Genomic DNA, 15,032 nt, shown 5'->3' on the forward strand with positions numbered 1-15,032 from the left:
AAATAATATATTATACAAATCTTAAATATTTATGTACTATTTGACATTCAAACTTTGATTTAAATTACATTAAATAATTCATAAAAAAAAACTATCCAGTAATCCAGTCTCCTGCAATAAAATTAATTCTCATGAAGAACTAAGAAAAAGTCCAGAATGTACACCTACTTCATCTCCTTCCCTACCACCTTCCTCTTCTTGTTATATATATATATATATATATGCTCCTTCTCTCCCAACTCTCATCATTCACTTACACTTCAATCACAAAACCGACAACCTTAATCAAAACAACCATGGCCACCCAATTGCTCCTCACACTGTTCCTTCTCTCCTTCACCGTCGCCACCATCCAAGCAGAAGACACCGGCTACGTGGGCACAGTGGATCCCAAATCCCTTGGCCTCAACAAGAAAAAAACCCTAAGCCACTTTAGACTCTACTGGCAGGACGTCATCAGCGGCTCCAACGCCACCGCCATAAACATCATCCCGGCAATCCCCAAGTACAACACCACCACCTCCTTCGGCTCCGTCACCGTCACCGACAACGCCCTGACCGTCGGACCCGAACTCAGCTCCAAGGTTGTGGGAAGATCCGAAGGAATCTACGCCCTGACGTCGCAGTCGCAGGTTACTCTCCTCATGGTGATGAACTTCGTCTTGACGGAAGGAAAGTACAACGGGAGCAGCTTAACTATCGTGGGGAGGAACGTGGCTTACGATGAACAGAAAGAGTTGCCTGTGGTTGGTGGAAGTGGGGTTTTCAAGTTTGCTACAGGTTACGCTCATGCTAAGACCTATCACTTTGACCCTACCACCGGTGATGCTACCACTGAGTACAACATCTACGTCTTCCATTATTGAATGTTCAACGCTTTGCTTTGTCTTCTCAGAGTTTTCTTTTATTTTCTTTTTCTTTTAGATTTTAGTCGTCTGTGATGATTTTCTAGCTGGTACTTGCTGATATGGTTGGTACTTGCTATTGCAATAAGAACAATAATGAGAATAATGAGTTATTTTAGTTTCCATGGTGTCGTTTTTTTTTTTTTCTTTTTAATGTCTAATTGTGGATAAGTTTATTTAAACTTAAAATAATTGTTTTTTAAAAAGATGTAATTTTGGAAAGAAATAGCTTATTTGAAAAGAAGACAAAATTCGGTTATATTAAAGTATGCTGAAAATGTTTATTTTGAAAATAAATAAATTAGATCAATACCAAAAAAAAATGCTTATCTCAATTATAAAAGATTCTTTGTTCTTATAAAATGTAATACAAATAAACCTGTGTTTAAAGAATCAAACTATTTATGACTGGCTGGACCAGATCTTTTGGTTGTTGTGATAGATATTTTAAGTATAGTTAATTATAAGAGTGGTTATATAAATATTTATTATTTGAAATACACGACTACTTTTTCTTTTTTTTATATATCTCAGATTTTTAATAAAAGAAATTTCCTTATATTTGACATAAGAAAATATAGTTTTTTTAATTATATTTAAATTTAATTAATATAGAAAGAGAAAATTTAACTATAATAACAGAACAAACAATGTAATGACCACCTAAAAATAATAAATTAAAATATTATAAAAAATATTTAATTATAAATATTAATTATATATTAGCTAAATTATAATTATAAAAAGCTTTACTAAATTGCAATTAATAGAAATTAATTAATGACTAATTTATATTTCATATAAAATATTTAAGAATTAATCTATAATTTAAGAAAATTTTTAGAGATTTATATATATTTTTGAAAAATATTTGTTTGCCAAACTCACTTAAACTTTTATTCTAACTTATTTTATGTGAAGTTTTGAGAATAGAACTTTTTCAACCCACTTTTTAATATATAAATAAAATAACACTTATTCTAGGAATGGATTTAAGTACATCCTTGGATAATAAGTCAATTTGACAATTTTTGATGACCTTTAATAAGCTTTCCGTCAAAAAATTTAAAGACTAAGCAAAAACAATTTATTTCGTAATAAAATATGCAATAGTTTAATTTATCAACCACCTTTTATAATTTTTTATCAATGATAAATTAATGTAATGTCTTAATTACCTTTAGTTAAGTGTTTTCCCTTTTTCCATTTTCTTAAAGGAGAAAGCGTCAAAATAAGTGAAGTTAGATAGAGACCCTGTTGATAATAGATTAGTTAATTACTACCTATTTATGTGGCAATTCAAATGTTCCTATTGCGACATGCCTGGTCAACTATGTCACGGCTTCGAATATGGCTTCATGGGCCAAGTTCTCTTAACCTTAATATATTCATTCTTAATATATCATATTAAAATAACTAAATTCAAAAGATATCTTATAAATAATCTCCGGTAAGGATTCCTTGAATTTAATAACTACTAACAATACATATTAATATATGTACCTTCTAATAAAAGTTACATTAGGTAAAGTTAAACAAATATTTATATTATTCTTTAATGTTTTTCAAAATAGTTTTATAATGTACAGATAATCATAAAATATTTATACAATTTTCATGAAAGGAACACAAACAAAAATATAAAACATTTATGTGTAAGATCTACTTTTTCTGGTCTTATGTTAAAAGGATTGGCCTTAATTTTTGGGCCTAAAGGCTGACCCATAGGGTACCCAAAACCCCTAAACTAGTCTTAACCCTCTCATTCTCTACACCTTTCAAAAAAAACAATAGTCTCACTCTCTCTTTTCCTTCCAACAAGCTCTGTTAGGGTTTGGCTTCCGTTCTACGTTTGAGCTAGGAAAACTCCATTTATTCCACGTAAGTCTACCTCCAACTGATACTTCCTCTTTTCTAGCTTTGTTGTGGTGGTTCCAACTAGAGTTCTTGTAGTAATCTCATTTTTGGTTCAGGTGTCAACATTTCCAGCTCGCAACTTTGTTCCTGGAGCTATAGAAAACCCTTTGTTGAGTGTCTGTGCTCTTCGCTCGCGTCTGTCTAGGTAAGGGAAGTTAGGGTTCTGCTTGATCATCGGTTTTTATGCTTGCTTTAATCATATTTCATGACTGTATGGGTTGTATGCTGCTGTGAGCTTATGAAATGTCTTATTGATCCGTTTGAGTTGTGTTGTTGGCCTATTGCACGAGAGAACAGTGGTGAGCATTGATTTTCTCGCCCAAGCGATTACGTCTCGCCTAGGCGAGACTAATAGAGGCTTGCCCAGGTTTCCTGCTCAAGCTATTGCTTAAGAGACGAGTTTCTGTTTTGAGCGAGATGTAGTCTCGCCTAAGCGAGAGATCACAAGAAGCCACTGTTCCCCTTTTTGAGCTCTCGCCTAGGCGAAAGGAGCTCGCATGAGCGAGAGGACTCTCTCACCTGAGCGAGACCTTTCTGCCTGAGTGAGGAGTTGGGCAAGAGTGCATGTTGATTCTGTTTTCTCCTCTGTCCTTGTATGTTTGCCACATTTTGGGTGAATTAATATGTTAAAAGCATGGAATGAGTGATGTGCATGTATGGAATTGGTTCATGGATCGAATATGATGAGTTTGGTATGGTTTTGATATGGAATATGAATGAAGGTTGGTTATAAAGTTTGGCATGAGATTGGTATGCATGATAAGTACCTATTTGGTTGGTGAAGCATGATTTGTATGTGGTTAGGACGTAATTCCATGATAGTTTCGTGGTGGTGCATTGGTTAGGGCGTAATTCCATGAGCTTCTAGGTGAGACTTCATGGAGGTGCCTCAGTTGGTCGGGACGTAATTCCATGACCCATGTTAGTGGGAGTTCATGGTGGTGCCCCATCTATATAATTTGGTGAGGATTCAAGGTAAGGATTGCATCCTGACACTCTAAAGAGTCAGTTAGTCTCACATAGAGCGTACTGACTCTAGTGGTGAGAGTAGCAGAGGCCTGGAAACCATTAAGGGCTAACCTTGTGTGTGGGGGATAGACACTGGAACAATGAGCTCGATAGAGTGGTAAAAGCCACCACAAGTGCAAGTATCCGCTGAATCCGACTAATTATATGTATCCGGATGAGTTGTGTCTGAGTCTTAGTGTACTGTTTGCAAGTCATAATATGATTGGTTGGCTTATACATATTGAACTATGAAATTGTATGTAACTGTATGATAAACCATTTTCTGCTCTAGCTTACCCTTTTGTTTGTTGTATGTCTTGCTTGTGTGGTTCTCTCTTTTTGCGATGATCATCAATTTATTGATGTGAGCAGATGTGAGAAATCCTCGTGGCCAACAGGGAAATGGTGACTCCGCTGCATAGCCTACTTTGGGCTGAATTCCTTTTGCTTGGGCTTTTCTTTTAGGGCTATGACCCATGTGTTGTCTTGTCTTTAGATTTTATCTCAAAATGTTGTCGATACATTATGATACTATGTTACCGGCATCGTGGTGTGCCTAAGTTTTCTTCCGGTTTCTTTTGGACAAATGTAAGGAGTAACGTTTATACTCCAAAACTATGCTTACTATATTAATCTGTGTGACGCTTCCTTTAATTATGGTTATTAATTAAATGGGGTGCTACATTATGTCTCCTCAATCTATTATTAACTCACTCTTTTTATAAGATTGTGAATTTAACTCTGTTTCTAGGAAATATAATTTAAGGAATATTCTTTTGCATTTCATTTTTTTATATTTGCACATTTGTTTTTCTCATTGTCTTGGTACTTTCTTTCTCTATTCTTTTACATCTCTTTTTTTTACCATTGAAGAAAGTTTAATATGGTATTAGGATATTTTCTCTACAACTCTCGTGTGATGTCTCTCTCCAAAATATGATAATTTGATTTTCTTTATTTATTTAAGAGATAATTATGTCATACTAATTGTTAATAAAATGAAAATATAAATGTATAGAGAAGCTTATACATATGTTTTTTATTCTTGCCTAACATTATTAATTTAATTATTATTTTATCATAAACATAGGTGTAATATTAAGAACATAATTACATATGTCCATATATTACGATGTTACATCAAATAATTTATAGCTATTTCATATATTTTAAATACTTTTTACATCCTACATTTTTTTTTAGTTTTAGAGAAGGAAAATGAATATTATTTATTTACTTTTTCTTCTTATTCGAATACATATTAGTAGCTAAATTTCAGTTTGTCGGAGGAAACAAGTTAATTTGATGGGTAATATATAAAAACAAGTTAATTTGATGGGTAACATATAGAACGTAATCAATAATATAGATAGAGATATCAAATTGGACAATGATCTGTGGGTCAGTCCTAGTCCACACATTCACTTACCTCAAATCGTAGAAGATGTAAATAAATGCATGTTTTCCTTCTTTTTTCACTTTGGTGTACAATGCACTATTATGTTTTTCTCCACTTTGTTAACCCTACACTTTTGTTTTACTAATTCTCCCACTCTTTTTCACACCTTCACATTCGCCCTTAGGGCAAATACAATAATTGCACTTAGTTTTAATTAAATCTCTCTAGAGATTTTCTTCTGATTGCCAAAGTGAAGAGATCAAGCCTTATCATACATGCTTATTGCAACATATCATCAGATATCATTACTATTATTTTATAATTTTTTCTTTTATCTTCTTTTGCTATTATTACTTTTAATAATTTTTTCTAATAATAATAATAATATTATACATTTATTTATTTATTTATTTGTATGCAAGTAAAGATTTTATACCAATATTTCTAAATTATTATTATTATTATTATTATTATTATTATTATTATTATTATTATTATTATTACTTTCTAAAGTGCTTCCAAACTTTCAAGAACCAACGGCTATATTGAGCTTTTAAAACCTTGAGATTGCTTCTATTGTGTTTTGTTAAACTCTTTTCAAATTTGTTATTGCTACCAAAATGTTTTAGTGTTGTTTTGTTATGTTTGATTAAGAGTTGATAAAGCATGTATTATATTGTGTGATCAGAGTGGACCTTTGAAATATTTTTAATATATTTTAATATTTTTCTATATAAAGAAAAAGTTATTTTTTTTATTTTTCAGATTTATTTTTTCATTTTATCTTTTAAATATATTTTAAAATAAAAATAATTATTTATTAATATTATCTTTTAAGTAATCATTTATTTAATTTAACCATTTTTTATTTATTTATTTTTAAATTTAATCATTATAAATGAAAAATAATTATGGTAAAATTTAATATTATTTGTATTTAATTTTACAATTATAATAATAACAATAATTATAATTTTATTATTTTTTAGTATCACAAAAAAAAAGTAAATGTAATATTTTTACTAGTTTGTGTAAAAAATTTAGAATTACTCTTTTGATTCATATTTTCACTCAAAAATATCAAGATGGTCCTTTAGTCATTTTTAGTTTCAATTTGGTCTCGATTTTTGAAAATATGATGCAATTTAATCATTTTCGTTAAATTTTTTGAATGAAATCAAAGTTTTCTCATCAAGATTGAAGTTGTGAATAAGGATTGTTTGCTTTATTGGTGTAATTGACATAATCCTAATGTCAATTTTGATAAAATATCCTTGCTCCGCGCTTTAAGAAATTTAACAAAAGGATTAAATTGTATCAATTTTTAAAAAATTGGGACCAAATTGAGACTAGAAAAAATTGGAGGACCAACTTGACATTTTTGGACGAAAAAAATGGACGAAAAAAGTAATTGAACTAAAATTTTGGCACCCCCAAGATATTGGTTGAAGATCCGCCACTATGTGATATCCTCTTGAAACTTAATATCCCCTTGGGTGTTTCAAGAGTTGAATTGTTGTTTGTGTTTATAATTGTTTTTTCCATTGTACAAACTTTATTCGATAACAAAATCATTTTTTCAAAGGACAAACACTAAGAAAGAATTGGATGTAGGATCAGTTAGATTAAACCAGTTAAATTTTTTGTTTGATTTTTCTCTTAATTTATCTTTCCTTTTGTATTGCTTTTCAATTCTTGTATTAATTGGATTCTCAAATTAATTGCATTCTTGTTTCCAAATTGAAACTATTTTAACAAGAACTCAAACAAATGGATGACTCTAATGATCTTTATGGCTTTGGTGGGGGAAGATCTACTTGCAAAAGACTGTTTGACGCTCAAGTCAGTAAGAGAGTATTAGGATCTATGAGAATAGAGTAGTACGTATGAATTGAATAGTACTTCCTGGAAAAATACCATGTGTATTTAAAGGGTTTCTTAGCCCATGAAATTTGTTATAAAATAGAAAGTATCAAAGGTTATCAATAAATAATAAAAACTTATCGCATGTGTGATAAAGTAGCAATATTATACCATTTAACCATATTAACCATATATATTTTTGATATATGGTATAAAAAGGATAGTTAAGATATAAATATATCATACAACCAAACTACCGAAGATTTGGCCATATATTTTGTAATATATGGTAGTAAAATCAACAAATATCTTTATTAATATTGTTTAGCCAATTTAGGTCAATAATTCTTAATGGGCCTTGTTGGACCATGTTCTAGCATATTTGTTGGGTCGGGTAGGTACACAAGTCCTCCTAAGCTCGAAAGTTTGATTGGCGGGTAGTCATGTTCTTTGGCCGAGTTGTAGCCGACTTATGCTTGCAGGTGGATCGGTCGTTTGGTCATGTTGTAAATGGTCATTTTTACCATGAGGTTGTCGACTTATTAATAGAGGTGTCATGTTAGGCATCTTGAACTGTCATCTTAGGTAGGTTTTATGTTATTATTTAAGTAGGCTTTATATGTGTTATTGTCTTAGGCAAACTTTGTACTATCTTAAGCAGGATTTGTATGTGTTGCCCTCTTAGGTAGGTTTTGCATGTGTTGTTGTCTTAGACATATTTTGCATGTGTTGTTGTCTTAGACATATTTTGCATGTGTTGTTGTCTTATAGGCAAGCTTTGTATGTGTTCCCTTCTTAGGTAGTCATTGTATTGTCATCTTATGTAAGACCCGAGAGATTTGAATAATTAATTAGATAATTATTTAATAAATGCGGGTAGTAGAAGCCATTAACACATTAAATACAGAATGCTATGTTGTGAAAAAATACTAGCTCAAATGGTTGAGAGTACTTAGCTGTGTGAGAGGACTTGGGTTTGAGTCCTATGTATGTCATTTGTGTGTTATTTAAATTGGTATTATTTTTAATATATGTAGATCATGTTGTGAGATATTATAATAATTGAATCATATGAGTTAGCATGAAATATGAATTTGGTTGAATGGTTGAGCATTGATTTGGCATTTGCATGGTTGTGGGTTCAAGCCTTGGAGAACCCAAATTAAATTTTATTTTTGCTGTTTTTAGTTTTGGTTTGAAGTTGAAGGGTTAAAGGAAAACCTAGCAAACCTAGCAGCCAAGGGGTGGTTGGAAAACAATCCATTAAGAGTGCTTGAATGATAATTAACACCATTAATAGGACATTTTCGTTTTAGGACTTGAACCCACCATTAAAACACCATTAAAAAGCAAATTGAGGGAAAGAGGAAAGGTTTATGTAGCTGTCGTTGTTGGATAGGTAGAGAAGTGCGAAAGCCACTGGGAATTGAGAGTGTGAGTGGACCTTTGAGGCTGAATTGAGAGAAGTCAAGGAAGGTTATTGGTGAAGCAAGGGAGAACCAAGGGATAATCCAAGCTTTAAGGAAAGGAAACCAAGTTAGGGGAGTTCCTAATTGATGTTTTAAGCTTTAATTGTGTGTTTCGTGTTGTGCCTAATGAATTGAGACTGCATCCTTGTGTGTTTCCGCGTTTCGTTCGGGAAAATTCCAGGAACCGCCGGGCGGCCATGAGTGACCCGCCAAGCGACACACGTATTCGAACCCAATTTTCTGGGTTTCTTTATGAACCGCCTTGCGGCTGAGGGAGACCCGCCAGACGACGTGTATTGTGCTGCCCAGTTTCCTTTGTTTTGGTTGGTTTATCATTGGTGTGATGAATATGTATGGAACTCGTTTTGTACTCTTATGAATGGAATGATGAATGATGATATGAGATTACTTATTTGGGGACAATTGTGTGAATCTTTGTATGACCTTTAATAAGCTCTCCGTCAAACACTTTAAAGACTTAAACAATCAAAAATAATTTATTTCATAATAAAATATGCAATAGTTTAGTTTATCAACCACCTTTTATAATTTTTTATCAATGATAAATTAATGTAATGTCTTAATTACCTTTAATTAAGTGTTTTCCCCTTTTTCCATTTTCTTAAAGGAGAAAGCGTCAAAATAAGTGAACTTAGATAGAGACCCTGTTGATAATAGATTAGTTAATTACTACCTACTTATGTGGCAATTCAAATGTTCCTATTGCGACATGCCTGGTCAACTATGTCACGGCTTCGGATATGGCTTCTTGGGCCAAGTTCTCTTAACCTTAATATATTCATTCCTAATATATCATACTAAAATAACTAAACTCAAAAGATATCCTATAAATTAGGGGTGGGCATGGATTAGATTTTTAATGATGCAATCCACATCTATTTTAGATCCAAATAATTGGATTAGATTTTTGACCCAAATCCATATTTTTAGCAAAAGTAGGTTGGATTTTTTTCAAATCCAGATCCAAATATTTGGATCAATATTTAAATCCAATCCAAATATTTGGATCAAGTTCAAAATCCAGAATCCATTTTTTATAAAAGAAATTTAAATTGAATTTTTTAAAACTTGTGTCATTAAGGCCCGGATGGGCCCGACGACCCAAACAGGCCCGTTCAGGTCGTCGGGCCCGTTCAGGTCGTCGGGCCTGTCTGGGTCGTAATGCTCGTCTGGGTCGACGCGCCCGTTCATTTCATCGTGCCATTCGGGTCGTAAGGCCCGTGTAGGTCGTCAGGCTCATCCGGGTCGTCAGGCCCGTCCGGGTCGTCGGGCCCGTCTGGGTCATCTGAGTCATCAGGTCCGTCCGGATCGTTGAGCCCATTCGAGTCGTCCGGCCCATTCCTATCGTCGTGCCCATCCAAGTTGTAAGGCCCGTGTAGGTCGTAACACCCGTCCGGATCGTCGGGCCCGTCCGGGTCGCCGGGTCCATCTAGGTCATCCGCCCCATTCGAGTCTTTGGGCCCATTCGGTTCGTCGGGCCCATTCGGTTCGTCAGGCCCGTCCGGGTCGTCGGGTCCGTCAGGGTCTCTTGGCCTGCTTGACCCGTTTGGGTCTTTGGGCTACCTGACCTGTTTTCGTCATTGGTCCTGCCTGGTCCGTTCAGGTCTTCAGGTCTGCGTGACCCTTTCGGGTCTTTGGGTCCGCTTGACCTGTTCGGGTCTTTGGGCGTGCCTGACCCGTTCGGTTCTTCAAGCCCGCTTGACCCATTCAGGTCATCGGGCCTGCTTGGCCCGTTCGGGTCTTCGAGCCCGCTTGGCCCGTTTGGATCTTCGAACCTGCCTGGCCCGTTCAGGTCTTCGGGCCCACCTGGCTCATTAGGTCATTGGGTCTGCCTAGCCCGTTCATATCTTTAGGCTCGTCGAACCTCTAATGATCGTCAGGCCCGCCCGATTCGTATAGGTCGTCGAGCAAGGCTCATCCAAGTCTGAATTTAGCATAGTCCATCTCAACCTTTAATCTAACCCAACTAAAAATTTAAATTGAAAATTTGGGTTGGATTTTTTGGATTATCCACATTTAAAAATCTTGATTTATAAAATGAATATCCAATCCATAAAATATATAAAATGTAGATTAGATTGAAATCCAGATCCATTAAATGGATTTTAAATGGATTGGATTTTTAATAAAATGGATTATAAATGGATCGGATTGGAGCAAAAGTGGATTGGATCAAGAAAATTAGATTTTTTGCCCACCCCTACTATAAATAATCTCTCGTAAGGTTTCCTTGAATTTAATAACTACTAACAATACATATTAATATATGTACCTTCTAATAAAAGTTACATTAGGGAAAGTTAAACAAATATTTATATTATTCCCTAATGTTTTTCAAAATAGTTTTATAATGTACAGAGAATCATAAAATATTTACACAATTTTCATGAAAGGAACACAAACAAAAACATAAAACATCTATTCTTTTCTGTCTCCTCAATCTATTATTAACTCACTCTTTTTATAAGATTGTGAATTTAACTCTGTTTCTATGTAATATAATTTAAGGAATACTCTTTTGCATTTCATGCTTTTTATATTTGCACATTTTTTTCTCATTGTCTTCGTACTTTCTTTCTCTATTCTTTTACATGTCTTTTTTCACCATTATAGAAAGTTTAATATGGTATTAGGATATTTTCCCTACAACTCTCGTGTAATGTCTCTCTCCAAAATATGATAATTTGATTTTCTTTATTTATTTAAGAGATAAATATATCATACTAATTGTTAATAAAATGAAAATATAAATGTATAGAGAAGCTTATACATATGTTTTTTTATTTTTGCCTAACATAATTCATTTAATTATTATTTTATCATAAAACATAGGTGTAATATTAAGAATATAATTACATATGTTCATATTGTAAGACCCTAGAAAAGGGCGTTTTAAAAGTGATAATGGTTTAAAATAGTAAGACTCAATTATTTTAATATTAAAAGGTTTTAGTATAAATAGAATTGTTATAAACGAGTTTCATTATTTTAAAACACACCATCTCTCAAGAAACCACTTTTCTAGAGTTCTCTGACTTCTCTCTAGAAGTTATGTCTCTCTGGTCGTCTGATTGAAGAACCGAGACCGTAGGATTGATCTTCTCAGCGAGCTCTTCAAATTGGACCGATCAGTTTCTTCGTTCGTGTAAGTTGAGTTTCTGCTCTCTTTTTTAGTCTTTTTCTATTTTCTGTTGCATGCGAGCCTTCTTCCGCTTGCATGCGACATTTTAATCATCAGTATGACTCTCTGCTGATCAGTGATCATAACGGTATGTCCTGATCGTTATTGTGATGTTTCTATGTGTAGATAGAGCATCCTGTGGAGTTAGAGGTGTTGACGATTTTAAGGCGTTGACGTTTATAAAGCTGTCTAAACAGGATAACAGGTAAGGGAAGCTAACTGTTTTGCTTGAATTTCGTATAGAAATTATTCTGATAACTTTGAATTGCATGATTGAGTGTTGTATGAATGATTGAACAGTGTAATTGAGTGTATGATTGAATTGTGCTAGATTTCTGAACTATTGCATGTGAGAACAGATTGGGAATCTGGTATTTTCGCCTAAGCGAGCAGCTCTTGCCTGAGCGAAAACACCAGAAACTCATCCCCTGTCTCTGCGCGAGATCTCGCCTAGGCGAGCCAGTCTCGCTTGAGCGAGTGTCACTCTCGTCTAAGCGAGACAGCTTAGCCTGAGCGAGAATTTGCCCAGAATTTGGGTTGTTCTCTGTTTCGAGCCTCGCTCAAGCGAGAATGACTCGCCTAAGCGAGAGAGCCCTTTTGTCTGGGCGAGACCTTCCAGATTGGGCGAGAACCTCTGCAGTTGAGTGTTATTTCCTTGTTTCTAATGGATGAAGCTATGTTTAAATGTTAAAATCTGAACTTAGTTATGATATGCATGAATTGTTATGACTGGTAATATGTGTGGTGAAATTGCATGAAGTTGGAATATGAGAATTGGTTGAATTAGAATTTCAAGGGAAATTCAAAAGAGTATGTTAGTGTGTGTAAAGACATGAGGACTCTGTATGGGTTGGTATCCTAACGCTCCAATAACCATTACGGCTCATGTAGAGTGTAATGAATTATGTCGTGAGGAGTAGCAGGAGGTCCTAGTCTGTGGACCCGATTCAGTCACAAACGCGAAGGGGACTTACCTTTGGAGTGGCTGGGTGATAACCCCTTGTGTCCAAACTCTGCAGAGTTTGGGAACCTTCATAGGTGCAAGCCACCCAGAGATCCAATGTCGCTTACATAATCCGGATATCGAGTCTAGAGTAATATATATGCATTGTGTTTAGGGTGGTGTATGTGATTCTGGTGAAAATAATAAAGATTGCATGATTTCTGTTTATAATTGAGTTGTATGATTCCTTTAATCAGATTAGCTTACCCTTGCTTTCTGTGTGTCTGTCTCGTGTTGTATGTTTTCCTTTTGCCATGATCACCTATCCGGTGGGAGCAGATGTGATTGCAGCGTCAAAGGCGCTTCTGAAGGATGAAGAGCCATCGTTTTAGGTTGATGAGGAGGTTTCCAGTGGGAGCTTTAGCAGTGGTCAGTTTAAGTATAGAGTTTATTAGTTTAGTTTAAGTGTATAAGTGATATATTTTTATAGTCATATCTTTTGTAAGACTGTATTAATATATTGTGTACACTGGATTATTTGTTTTGGAACTATGATGAAACTCCCTATTTTTATTAGTTTTAAGCTGCTAAAATTGGGATGTTACACATATATTACGATGTTACATCAAATAATTTATAGTTATTTTATATATTTTAGAATACTTTTTACATCCTACAATTTTTCTAATCTTAGGAAAATGAATGTTATTTATTTACTTTTTCTTCTTATTTGAGTATATATTAGTAGCTAGATTTCAATTTGTAGGAGGAAACAGGTTAATATGATGGATAACATAAAGGAACGTAACCAATAATATAGAAATAATATAGATAGAGGTATCAAATTGGGCAATGATTCATGGGTAGATGGCCAATAAACTTGTCATGTGGGTATTGCCCGAATCTGTGCCCGTTTTAACGAGGAACCCCGCATTGATTGGGTATGTGTATGGGTATGGAAAATCCCCTACTTTTTCAATTGGGTATGGGGATGGGTACAGGGATGTGTATGGGTATGGAAAATCCCCCGCCATAATATACATCCCGCCATATCTCTGTCTCCATTTAAATTATTAAAATATTCATAATTAATAATTAATCATATATATATATACTTTTTATTTTTTATTTCTTCTAATTATTTGGTTTGTCATGAAACTCATTTGCATCTCCAATATATTTTTCATCTTATCATAACATTTATGTAATTATGTTAAAATGATATATGTGAATTAAAAAAAATTATGTCTCACATTTGAATACTTTTATTATTTTTTAATATTTTTATTTATTGTATATTTTCCTTTCACATGAGAATGTTTAATACTCTCAATTTAAGTGTTTAATAGCATAAACCTTTCATGTACTAGGTAATATAAAAAAAATTCTTTACTTATTATTATTAATTTTTGTTTCATTTGAATAAATTTTGTTTCGCTAAAAAAATTTTCGTTATTTCTCAACCATTGAGTGTATGTATGTTGGTATTTGAAAAGTTTTCTTAGATCTCTAAGGTATTTTTCATCTTATCATACCCTTAATACATTTGTTTTCCTTTGTGTGATTTCTTTCCATTGTCTCTCAAATTGTTTCTAAGATACACATTTGTTAATTTTTTAAAATTTTTGTTTGTTGTTTATTTTCATCATATACAATATTATTTCGATATATTTTATCTAATTATTTTTTATTTTCTAACTCATTATCAATCATACTATAATTTTTCACTATAATTGTATAAATATCTTTTATTTACTACAATATAAAAATTTAATGTAATTGCCATGAATATTTTTTTATCACCATCTAACATACATTGAAGTTCAAAAGATACAAGATCTATGTCAAAATTTTATTATTATGTTTATTATTTGTTCTTTGCGTCATTTTGATCAAGTGATTATTATAACTTTTATTAGTGTATAAAAAAAATATTCATTAGAATTTTAAAAATTGAAGTAAACAAACATTTAAAATATATTTTAATTTGAATATTTGTTTTTCTTTTATATTTTTTTAAAAATATTTTTAAATTTTATAAACTAGGTTTCATTAATGTCTGCAGTTATTAAATTTAATAAATATTTTGGATCTCATGAAATTTTATTTGGTATTCTAAAATAAAATGTAAGCAATTATAATTTATTTCAAAGTATTTGATATCGAAGAAACAATCATCCTCCTATATTTGATAATATTATGTTTCCTTTACCGTAATTTTTTATTATTTTATATAAATTAATTAAAATTAATATTGAAGTAGTAAGAAAACCCGTTACCCGGTGAGGATGGCATGAGACAAAAATTTGATACCCGTTAAGTTTTG

The 15,032-nt window shown here is 33.0% G+C and overlaps 1 pseudogene across 1 annotated transcript; it reads left to right on the forward strand.

Moving 5' to 3' along the window:
* The first annotated feature begins 225 nt into the window (after positions 1–225).
* On the forward strand, positions 226–1,023 carry LOC114166172 (dirigent protein 22 pseudogene; annotated as a pseudogene). The gene has a single exon (XR_014985226.1). The product of XR_014985226.1 is annotated as a dirigent protein 22 pseudogene (transcript).
* The last annotated feature ends 14,009 nt before the right edge of the window (positions 1,024–15,032 follow it).

This window comes from Vigna unguiculata, chromosome 10, assembly GCF_037176805.1.
Source record: "Vigna unguiculata cultivar grain cowpea cultivar isolate G323 ecotype 2 chromosome 10, ASM3717680v1, whole genome shotgun sequence".
NCBI lineage: Eukaryota > Viridiplantae > Streptophyta > Magnoliopsida > Fabales > Fabaceae > Vigna > Vigna unguiculata.